This window comes from Rhinoderma darwinii, chromosome 4 (assembly GCF_050947455.1).
Source record: "Rhinoderma darwinii isolate aRhiDar2 chromosome 4, aRhiDar2.hap1, whole genome shotgun sequence".
NCBI classification, from domain to species: domain Eukaryota; kingdom Metazoa; phylum Chordata; class Amphibia; order Anura; family Rhinodermatidae; genus Rhinoderma; species Rhinoderma darwinii.
The window spans coordinates 227,904,833-227,917,482 of NC_134690.1; the positions used below are offsets into that span (position 1 = coordinate 227,904,833).

Genomic DNA, 12,650 nt, shown 5'->3' on the forward strand with positions numbered 1-12,650 from the left:
CTAGAAAGCACTTTATCTGTGGCACCCAAGTACACAGCGCGCAGGCACACCGCCTCCAAAAGATTTTGACAAGCCGCAGGAGGCGCCGTAAAGCATCTCCTTTTTATTATGTTGGTCAAAAACACAACATACAGAACCAGCTAAAGACAAAGAACACAAGCTCCGGCCACCCCGAACACTCGCAGCACCCAGCAGCGGCTACACATGAACTGTACTCACCGCGCATGCGCCTGGAGTATAAGTAACAGCGCGAGATTACCCGGCACACCAGCTACTCTCACCACGGGAGGACGCGAGATTTCCCGGCGCATGCGTAATGGGGTTTTCTCGGCAAGACTTTCTCGCTCATGCGCAGTAAAGGACGCAGTTGTGTTAGTAAGAAATTTGACGACGAAGTGAGATATGGACAAAAGAGTATCATCTGATGTTTATTGTATATGCAATGTGTCGTTTACGGGAGTCTATTTAAATAATGAATTATTTTTTATAGAATATTTTTCTTTTACTGTTAGTTTATTTTGTTTTTTTATTTTACCGTTTTTATTGGAGCTGTCTGGTTGCCAGAATAGAGATTTGACTCTCTGAGGCTAAGTTCAGATTTTGCTCACAACTGTGCAGTGAATACCGTGACAAAATCATATGTTGCAATCAAGATTGCATAACTTTCTGTTTAAGGCTCTATTCACATGTGCTTTGGAGGCGCAGATTCTCATTGCGACGCTCAATGTGAGTCTCATAAGACTTCATAGAGAGACTGACTAAGGCCCTGTTCACACAGAGTTTTTTTGCAGGAGGAAAATTCTGCCTCAAAATTCAGTTTGGGATTATGAGGCAGATTTTGACCTGCCTGCACGCCGTTTGCCGCGATTTTCGTGGCGTTTTTCGCTCGTGCCCATTGAGTGCTACGGGCAAAACACGCAGCGAAATACTCTTTCTCTGCCTTCCATTGATGTCAATGGGAGGTCAGAGGCGTAAACGCCCGAAGATAGGGCATGGCGCTTTTTACCGCGAGACGGTTTTTCCGCTTGCGGTAAAAAAACGCCTCCGAGGCATTTTTGGCCGTTTTTTTGGCGCGGTTTCCGTGTCAAAAAAAGTCTAAAAAAAACCTCAAATCAATGGGATGCATTTTCGGCCAGTTTTGCGGCGCGGTTTCCGCCTCAAAAATCTCTGTGTGAACCCAGCCTTAGAGTCCACACTGATGACACTGTGGGCTTCAGGCAGTCACAGTGCGGTCACGTGATATAACGGTGGACCGGACCTGAGCTGATCATTCAGGAATAAGCGTTCGGTATCTGCTTTACCTTTAACGTTATGTAATTTATAAACAGAGGCAAAGACATTTTCCCAGAATGCCATTTTAATATCACTAGCTCCGGTGGCCGAAGCTATTAACCCCTTTCTTGGTGGTCTAGTGTAGAAGAGGGGGTTAATATTTTATTATCTGGTGGTCGGTTAATACCTGGTAGCTTAGGGTATATTAAGAGGTTGAAACACCCACCAGCCTTCCCAATGCTGCTCTTCTCTGACAGTGCTGCGTCCTACTTAACCCCTAAACAGCCTAGTGCAGAACATCTCTATATCCAAGAATGGAAGACATGAGGTTATTATTCTTTACTAAACTACTGCAGTTAAAAAGGTTGTCCCATCTGGACAACCCCTGTCCGTATGCCCTATGACATCTGGACTTCATAGAAGGGGGTGCACTATCAGAATATCATGTATGAGCCAAAGCGGAGACGCGCTGACAAGCAGTGGTTCTAGCACTTGTGGACTCAAGCTGCCAAAAAGCAGCAGTTTATAGGGATTAAAAGGGTTATCTGTGAAAAGACAACTTCTATAATACAAACTTGCTTTCTGAAAGAAGAGTCTATCTACTTCAGTCATTTTATGATTTTAGCCCCAAGAACTTGCTCTACCTTCCCATGTAGCCAGGAGCATAACTAGAGTCCAATGGGCCCTAGGGCAAATTTTGCACCTGGCCAAAATCCCCCCCAAACTTGTTGCTTGGATGCGCAGGTCCTATTGGCGTTGCTAGGGTCTATAAAGATATAGGGATGTCACGATACCAGAATTTGGACTTGGATACCGATACTTTGCGTAGTATTGCGATACGCGATACCAAAAAATACTTTGCCAACAGTAAAAAAAGTTCTTCCATTTTCTGATGTGAGGCGCGAGGTGTGATGATGAATTTTGAATGTGCCTCACATTAATAGTAATTAACCCCATCATGTTTCTCAGTCATAATGGGTTAATATGTAAGGTACATGATTGGGTTAATTACTATTAATGTGAGGCACATGGAGGTTAAATTCATCCCACCTCGTGCCTCACATTAATAAGCGAATGAAGTTTTTTTTTTTTTTTTTTACAGCGTACACATCATAAATGACGCAAAAAATTGTTGGGCAGGTTATTACGGCCGCGCCAATACCGAATGTGTATGTTTTATGTATTGAGACTTATTTTAATATTTATTTTAAAAAAGGTGTATGTGTATTTTTTTTTATTTAACATTACTTTGTTTTTACTTTATTTTTAAACATTAATGTACTGGCATATATCTATATTACAGTACATTAGCCAGTGTACTGATAGTACACAGGCAGTTGTAAGGACATACCTCAGTATGCCCTAACAGGAAATATGGTAGGACAGCCCTGGGGTCCTTCAATGGACCCTGGGCTGTCTGCCCATATATGGTATGTCCCTCAATCGCGTCACAGGGATTTCCTGTGATGCAATCCAAAGGGCATCCCCAATTCTCATTTTTCAGTATCGAAGTTTCGATGCATCGTGCATCCCTATAAAGATATATGATTTCCTCCCCACAAGGCCAATATTACCAATGATATCTATATACAAAGGTAAAATTAAATTTCCACACCATGACTGAATAATAGCACCATACGTTTACTAAATAAAATCCACTATACAAAGACCAATATTACCACCATAGATGGATCATATAGTGGTAGATAGCAGTCCTACACTGTCGCTCTGCAGACCATATAAGTGTACACAATACAGATACATCCAGTGATTTACACATGACACCTTCTCAGATTGGAATCGTTAATTTTGCCTTTTCTTCATCCGGCCCAGACCACCATGATGACTTCTTCCAGCCACAACTCATTTTTGCAGAATTCGCAGTACAGACATCTCGGCTCGTTGATTTCCCAGCACACTCCCCACCTATTCTTAACCCTCTAAGCAAACGCCTCATTCATAGTGTCCTAAATGATAATTATGTTTTGTTCTCCTATATAGTAGTTCAGTGAATTTACATAGTAATTAGGTCCCCTCATAGATTAATTAGGTTCAATATAATAGTTAGGTGCGCTTATATAGTAGTTAGATCCCCATGTAGTAGTTAGGTACTTCCCATATAGTCGTTTGGTGCCGACCCCATATAGTAGTTAGATGCCCCGTATAGTAGTTAAGTACCCCTATATAGAAGTTAGCTCCCCATGTAGTAGTTAGGTGCCCCCCATATGGTACTTTGGTGCCCCATGTAGTAAGATCCCCATATAGCAGTTAGGTGCCCCCATATAGTAGTTACGTCCCCGCCATATAGTAGGTTCCCCTATATAGTACATAGGTCCCTCTATATAATTGTAAGGTGCCCCCATATAGTAGTTAGGCCCCCGCCACCCTATTAATAGTGCCCCCATATAGTAGTTTGCCCTCTTTGCACCAATGAAAATAAAAAAAAATTAAACCCACAGGACAGGCACGATGCAGTGACGTCATCACACGCTCTGTCATCACGTCAAGCGCCCCACCGACAATGAGAACGTCAACAGGCCTAAATAAGCTTGCGGCTTGCTAGAGAAAGTGGCAGGGCAGGTAGTCAATGACTCTCTGCTCCACCATAGTAAATAGAGCTTGCCCAGGGGTCCATGGCCACTGGCAGGCACCCTTCCCCTCAGGGCCTGGTCATGGTCATGCCCCCTGTGACCGATCGTTACACCCCCTGCAGGTAGCGTATATACCTTGCAAAATTTAGAGCATGCTGCAGTAGATTTTACTCATTGCAATGCAAAATCTGCTAATGAAAAAACTCCACTACGTCTGGATATACCCTTTATAGTCCAAAAAATATGGTATGTTTTTGCAGTTGCATTTTTCTATTTATTTGCAGTGGCCTTTTTTTCAAAAGTGACAACAGGAAATGCAGCCATATTAGATGTCACTTTTGCATTAGCGTCTCCAAAACTGACTACACCATGTTCTATCAATAACAAAGCAACAATGTGTCACCTAAAAAGCTAATTCACAGGTGACGATCAATATGGCTGCACTTCCTGTTTTCACTGTCAGTCGTTGCAACTGAATAGTAAAATTCCAAACATAATTGCTAAACCCTAAGGCCTCATACACACCCACGGCCGCACGCAAATCACGGGCCGTGCACATGGCCACGTGCTTTAATTTCTATAAGCGGTCCAGGCACCTGGGCAATGCAAGGACCGTGGAAACCACGGTCCTGTGCATGGGCCCATTGAAATGAATGGGGCAGCAATTCACCCGCAGATTTGCGGGTGAATTGCGGCCGCAAAAATAAGTTTGTGTGCATGGGGCCTTACTACTGCTCTGACAAGTTATTTACTAATATATGGCCAGTTTTAAGTTTAGAATAGAAATCCTCTTTACTTTCACCACTCTTAGATTTGTGTACCTTAGGCCTGATTTACACGAGTGTGTGCGTTTTGCGCGCGCAAAAAACGCTGCGTTTTGGGCACGTTTGTACTGCGTATGCACTGCGTATACGCAGCGTTGGTGCGTTTTAAACGCGCGCACGACTAGCGTTTGCATCGCGCGTAAAATACACAGAGGGGATTAGTGGGACGCCCGCCTACAAATAGGCCAGCTGGCCCAACCCCTGCTTGCTGGTAGAAATCTGTTTGGAACCTTATTTCCGCCTCTGCAGAAACCACAGTGTTTGTTTTTCCCTTCACGTTGGAATCGCTTTGACACCCAACTATTATGGCTCCGCCAGCGCTGGTGCGTGTGCTTCTTCTCTGGATGATCTCACGTCGGTTTGGCGAGCGCCGACACATGCTGCAGCACCACACGCCTGGAAGAAGTCGCATTTGGGTTCATCCACTTGTGGCCCAACGTACAATAAAAGGCCATTTCCATACCCTGTATGAGGACTTACGCCGGCATCCCGACAAATTTCGAGCCTTCTGCCGCATGTCTGTGGCCACATTTGACCTTCTGCTTGAGCAAACTCGCTCTGGTCTCACCTACCAGAATACCAACATGAGACGCTGCATTTCGGCCAAGGAACGTCTGCTTGTGACCTTGAGGTATGTGTGAAGCTGCTATAACTTAGTCCATGCCGCTGTCTGCTTCACCAGCCCCCCACTAACATGTGTTCTGCCTTTCTTTTTCTTTCTCGTTCTTTTCTAGATTTCTGGCCACAGGCAATAGTTATCATTCGTTGCATTTTGAATTTCTTTTGGGAGTCACCACCATTTCCTTAATTGTCATATCCACCTGTGTCGTGTTGTGGCAGAGGTTAAAGAGCACGGTCATGCCTCAGCCCACGACAGAACAGTGGCTAAGTATTTCAGAGGGATTTCTTAGAGCTACTGAATTTCCAAATTGCATTGGTGCCCTTGACGGCAAACACATTCGTGTGAGAAAGCCCCCACGCAGTGGCTCGCAATACTATAACTACAAACAGTATTTTTCTATGGTATTGTTAGCCTTGGCGGACACTAATTATTGTTTCACTATTGTTGACATTGGCTCGTATGGAAGCTCGGCAGATGCACGCATATTCCGTACATCAAGAATGGGGAAGCGACTCGTGAATAGGCGACTGGAGGTGCCGGAACCCTCCATCCTCCCGGGCTCCAGCGGGCCCCCAATCCCGTATGTAATCGTGGCGGATGAGGGGTTTGCACTCACAAGGCAAGTAATGCGTCCCTTTGCAAGAAGGGGCTTGGATGACCGTCGGCGCATGTTCAATCTCCGCCTGGGCCGAGCACGGCGATGTGTGGAATGTGCCTTTGGCATTATGTCGAACAGGTGGCGTGTCTTTCTGTCAACAATGCAATTGTCCATGCAGAATGTCACACGTGTTATACAAGCGGGTGTAGTTCTGCATAACTTCTGCCGCATTAATGATGCAAACTTTGATGCTGACTATATCCTAACACATGCAGACACCACTGACAATGTCCCGGTGATTCCTCTCGGCCGATCTGTCTCCTCCGGCCTTCGAGTTCGTGATACTTTGGCGGCATATTTTGAGTGCCCATCTGGACCAGCACCGTGGGGGGCTCATGACCTTTGAAGGGGTGTATGTTGTTTGGCGGCTTACCTTCCCACGTCACATGTGACCATTTTGTAATTTTGTGTTTTTTGGGGTTGTTGTTGGGTTAGGGACTCGCAAAACATGAGGACCCTTGACGCGGGTTGCGAGCTTACATCTCTCGGGGTTTGACCAGGACTTTAGACAGTTGCCGACTTACTTTCCCCAGATATCGTGTTGTGCCGACTACAGTTAGGAAAGTCCAATTGCAAGTGTACTTAGTTTGCTTCGGGGCCCATGGCAGGACCTAAACGTTGCCATCGCTTGCAAGCCATGTCAAACCCCGAGAGATTAACTAAAACCTCATATCACGTGGGCATGCATTGGCCCAAAAGGCCAGAAGTGTGTGAGAGTGTAGGCAAAGGAAATGTGTTGCAAACCTTGTGTTGTGTGGTCTAAATGAATAACAACACGAATTCAAACCATGAACCATGAAACAGTTTATTTATGTCTTAGGACCAAACACAAACGTTTAGTAGCAAAGCATAGACACCAACATGGTGTAAAGTAATCAAACTCAAAACCATGAGCCCACAACAAACGTGGCCAGGCCTGCACCACACACAACTGTGGCGTCCAAATATATTGGCACCAACACACTCAGAGGTGTTGATATTGTTGTCCTGGGGAGGCATAAGCCTGCATTTCAGCACCACTATGCTGGACCTGGAGCTGGGTAGGTTGTTCCTCGCCAGCATAGTGGTGCTGATGTTGTGGGTGGAAAGTTGGCCCTACGAAGTGGGGAGCCATAGGGCGCATGTACGGATGCGGCCGGCCCATCTGGGGGACAGGGTGGAATTGGGCAGGCACCTGGGGCGTGGATGGCGGCATGTATGCACTGCGCCATTGCTCTATCGCCGTGAAACAGATGTTTGGATTGTGGGGCGGTCTGCAAGCGTCGATCAATGTGACTATCGACAACCTGCAGACGGTCCATGGGCACCAGGCGTAGGAGGGGGACTATGCTGCGGCCGAAGGCATCATTCCCGTCCTCTTCTGCGGCTCGCTTAAGATAGTCGAGGACCCGAGTATCGACCTGGGCAGCTGTGGAGGGCTGTGGTGCACGAACACGCCGACTGCGGGCACGCACGGGGCGCTCCTGTGCTGGCGAGGCAACGGGCCTTGCAGACTGGCCAGGTGCGGGCTCCTGGGGTGTCGGCTCGGGGCTGGGCGGCAGGACAGTCGGAGCAGGAGGTTCGCACAGAGACTCCCCCACGTCAGTCTCCTCTGCGGTGTCCTCCAAATTGTCGGTGGTTCTACAAGGAGAAAAAAACGTAAGAATACAATCTAGAACATTGCCCACTCCAACACGTTGGCAGACAGGACATTGCCAAACACACATTAGACACATGCAAAGGCATAAACTCTTACGTGCGCATATCCATGGCGTCCTTCAAGAACATGAGCTGCTTGGTGTAAATGTATGGCCGTTTGCGAGATGCCCCATCTCCGCTGCGACCCTTGTCACCCATCTCTCGCCTAAATTGATCACGGCAGCTCCGCCACCGTGTCTTGATATCTTGGACTGTTGGATGTAACAAAAACATAACACGCCATCAGAACTATCACCTCTCACTTCTAAATGAAGGGCCCTGCAGTGCCAAGGACGTGGGACACGGGGATGCACCTGCTCCACCTAAGTTTCTCGTGCTAATGAGCGGACTACACATACAGGGCCCCAGGTCTTCTATAGGGATGACAGGCATTGACAGAAAAAGCGTGGTACTCACCCAAGCGAGTGCGGTCCCGGGTTCGGCCAGTCTCCCACTCTTGCTCAAACAAGTTCTGAGCGACCAACTCCCATGCGTCCTCCTTTACCGTCCTGTTGTGGTACTCCTCTGATCGGGTGTCCCATATTGCCGGATGGTCCTGGACAAACAGGATGAGGCGCTCGACATCCATCCCGCGCGGCATGGCAGTAGAATAGATGACACGCTGAAAGCAATCTTGACAGAGTCTCCAGGCACTGGCTAGGCTTGCCCCCTCGCACTGGAAACGCAGGCACTTCCTGGTTTGGGTTTGCTTGGTCTAGCTTTATAGACTATTTTGCATGGACATAACAGCTCTTGCGTGATTTTCGCGCATGCAACGCAGGAGCGTCCGTGTGTCATGCGTTGTTTTCACGCACCCATTGACTTCAATGGGTGCGTGTTGCGTGAAAAACGCACGATTATAGAACATGTCGTGAGTTTTACGCAACGCACTCACGCTGCGCAAAAATCACGCATCGTCTAAACTGCCCCATAGAGTAATATAGGTGCGTACGACACGCGTGAAAAGCACGCGCGTCGCATGCGCGTATATTACGCTCGTGTAAATGAGGCCTTACTGCCACTTTATCTCTTCCAACCTTGAAACAAACAATTTACAGTTGTAACCTCACAAAAACTTTGTTCCCACAGATATTACTGACATTGTTACCCTTCATCATAATGTTTTATGTCTATATTTTATATATCTGGAAATAACAGAAGGCAGAATGTACTCTGCAAAAGCAATGCAAGTATTTGAACCATATCTACAACCATGAGTTAAACATGGTGGCGAATCAGTGCAAATTTTAGGATGCATAACAACTGGAGTCAATGATTTGTCTTTTCATTAAAAAATGAAAAATTTAAAAAATACACACAAGTGCACATTTTTCAACATACACGTATTGGGTATCGTCATGACTGTAACAACTGGCACAATACATTTCTAGCATAAGTTTTGATGATCGGTGTATGCTGTAAATTAAAAAACTCTGCTCTTTTTTTGCATTTTTGACAAAATAAAAATGAATATAAATTAAACACTATGTATATGTACCAATTAATGGCACCTACATTAAAGAGGCTCTGTCACCACATTATAAGTGCCCAATCTCCTACATAAGGAGATGGGTGCTATAATGTAGGTGTCAGTAATGCTTTTTATTTAAAAAAATTATCTATTTTTACCACTTTATGAGCGATTTTAGATTTATGCTAATGAGTTGCTTAATGCCCAAGTGGGCGTATTTTTACTTTAGACCAAGTGGGCGTTGTACAGAGGAGTGTATGACGCTGACCAATCAGTGACCAATCAGCGTCATTCACTCATCTCCATTCATTTAGTCAGCGCATAGGGATCCTGTTAGATCCTTATGTGCTGTCTTATACTAACACATTAACAATACTGAAGTGTTTAGACAGTGAATAGACATTCCACCACAATCTCTGCACTTCGTTACTCTGTCTGTGGTAGTTACAGCAGAGGACGCGTAATCTCGCGAGATTACGCGGTAAATGACAGGTTACAACGAGATTACGCGTCCTCTACTGTAACTACCATAGAAACAGTAACGAAGTGCAGAGATTGTGAATAGACATCCCGTGGAATGTCTATTCACTGTCTAAACACTTCAGTATCGTTAATGTGTAAGTATAAGGGTATGTTCACACGCTTAACAAAAAACGTCTGAAAAATACAGAGCTGATTTCAGAGAAAACAGCCCCTGATTTTCAGGCGTTTTTGAAGCTGAGAATGAAATTTGGAGCTTCTTTTGAGGCTTTTTTTCAGACGTTTTTTGAGGCGTTTTTCATAGTGTTCAATGGAAAATCCGCTCCAAAAAATGCCTCAAGAAGTGACATGCTACTTCTTTTTACGGAGCGTCTTTTTACGCTCCGTTTTTTGACAGCAAAGCGTAAAATAAAGGCTCATGGGAACAGAACATCGTAATTCCCATTGAAAGCAATGGGCAGATGTTTGTAGGCGTATTAGGGGTGTTTTTTCAGGCGTAATTCGAGGCGTAAAACGCCTCCATTACGTCTGAAAAGAGGTCGTGTGCACATACCCTAAGACATCACATAGTGATCTAACAGGATCCCTATGCGCTGTGTAAATGAATGGAGAGGAGTGCATGATGCTGATTGGTCAGCGTCATACTCTCCCCTGTACAACGCCCACTTGGTCTAAAGTGAAAATACGCCCACTTGGGCATTAAGCAACTCATTAGCATAAATCTAAAAACGCTAATAAAGTGGTAAAAATAGATCGTTTTATTAAATAAAAAGCATTACTGTCACCTACATTATAGCACCGATCAGATTATGTAGGAGACAGGGCACTTATAATGTGGTGACAGAGTCTCTTTAAATACAACTCATTCCGCAAAAAATGAAGCCCCATACATCTACGTCAGTTATGACCTCATGGACTGCCTCTACGGTACATATGCCTTTGGTAAAAAAAAGACATTTAGGATGTCCAGGAATTAGACCTCTTGTAAACCCACAGTGGGAAAGTTTAACTGAAAGGAATGGAAATCTCATACTACTGACTAAAAGGATGAAATAGCAGAACAAAACCACATACTATGGGACACAGTAACAAAAACATTAATCCGTGTGTAGCATATGAAACTCAAACTGCAAGAGCAATTTTCTGTGCATTTTTTTTTGGGGGGGGGGGGGGGTTTGGCTAAAGCAGGGGTAAAAATTTTATGGTGCATAAATTGGAACCAAATCAGCAGATCTCTAGTGTCTATGACAGTAAGTAAGGTTAAGGAATGCAGATCTACATTTATGAAGCTCATAAGATTTTTTGTTTGAAACTGACTAAAGAAAAGCATAGAAACAAAAGTTCATCCAATCATGATATGCAGTTCTCCCTTAAAGTACATTATTAATTTGTTCCTGGTTGACCATTGTAACTTGAAATTATTGTAACTTGGGATCTTGACTCTATGATATGCTAAGAATTTGTTTCAAAGTCCCTAAAATGTCAATCCAAAGTAAGGAAAACATAAAAAGTGTAAACGAAATAGGTACATAACTGTTGAGAAGGATCTGGGTGTACTTGTAGATCATAGACTAAATAACAGCATGCAATGTCAATCAGTTGCTTCTAAGGCCGGCAGGATATTCCCGTGTATTAAAAGAGGCATGGACTCGTGGGACAGGGATATAATATCACTTTACAAAGCATTAGCGTGGCCTCATCCAGAATATGCAGTTCAGTTCTGGACTCCAGTTCATAGAAAGGATGCCCTGGAGTTGGAAAAAAGAAAGATGAAGAACTAATAATGGGCATAAAGGATCTAATTTATGAGAAAAGATTAAAAGAATTAAACCTATTTAGCCTTGAAAAGAGACGACTAAGGGAGGACATGATTTACTTGTATAAGTATTTAAATGACCCATTCAAAATATATAAAGGTGGCACTACCTCCATCTGAGGTAAAAAAAAAAAAAAAAGGTTCTTTGCTGTAAGAACTGTGAATCTGTGGAATAGCGTATCGCAGGAACTGTTTACAACAGATGGCTATAAAAAGCCTTAGATCATTTCCAAGAACGAAAAAATATCAGCTCCTATGTTAATATATAGAATTCTTGTTTGAATGTTGATCCAGTCGGACTGCCACTTGGGATCAGGAAGGAATTTTTTTGTTTTTAGGGAAGATTGGTTAATGCCTTATGGGTAATTTTTATATTTATTTTTTATTTTTAGTTTTTTTTCTAAACCTTCCTCTGGATCAATAGGGGTAAAACAAAGTTCTATAATTTCTCCCACCCCTTCCCTTTCTCCCATCCTTTATTTGAACTTGATGGACATATGTCTTTTTTCAATCGTACTGTAATGGCTGCGACCGCAGACCTTCCTCCTCTGGCTAACTTCTTCCCGGGAGACGTCAGTGCATCTGGCCGCTCTGTCCTGCAACGTCCGCGCGCATATGCAATTAATTAATTATTTCCCAGATCACCCTGGACTATAAAAGGGCCCTGCCCTTTCTCTCCTTGCCTGAGCGTTGTTGTAGTTTTCCCATGTTTGTATTGCAAATGGTCCATTAGTGTTATCCTGCTCCCAGTGTTCCCGTGCCCTGCTACCTGTATCCTGTGCTGTGTTTTGTTCCTGAGCCTGTCTAGTGCTGTGCCACCTGCTGTTTTACACCACGTCTGGTGTCATCTGCCACTCCTGGTATCATCTGCGACGTCTTGCGCAACCTGCCTGCCTGCTGGTATACACCACGTCTGGTGTCCTCTGCCATCCCTGGTATCATCCGCCACGTCTGGCGCAACCTGCCACGCCTGCTGGTATACACCACGTCTCGTGTCATCTGCCACTCCTGGAATCGTCCAACCACGTTTGACGTAACCTGCCACATCTAGCCCCATCCGTGCCAGAGCCTCTGCCACCATCTGGACTATCTCAGGTACGCTTGTGCTACAAACTTCTTGTATAGACTTTGCATAGACTGTGACTTGGCCAGCTGCCTCTCCGCTACAGCGGAGCGGTCTAGTGGGTCCACATACCCCTAGATCTTGACAGGTACTAACTATGTAACTAATACCAAAGC

The 12,650-nt window shown here is 44.8% G+C and overlaps 1 protein-coding gene across 1 annotated transcript in view; it reads right to left on the minus strand.

The window, feature by feature from the left end:
- Positions 1 to 298, minus strand: part of PDSS2 (decaprenyl diphosphate synthase subunit 2) — a 309,174-nt gene extending 308,876 nt beyond the window's left edge. Inside the window, exon 1 of the mRNA XM_075864214.1 lies at positions 220 to 298. The gene's annotated coding sequence lies outside the window, so the exon portion shown is untranslated. The remainder of the gene's footprint in view (positions 1 to 219) is intronic.
- Between the last annotated feature and the right edge of the window lie 12,352 nt (positions 299 to 12,650).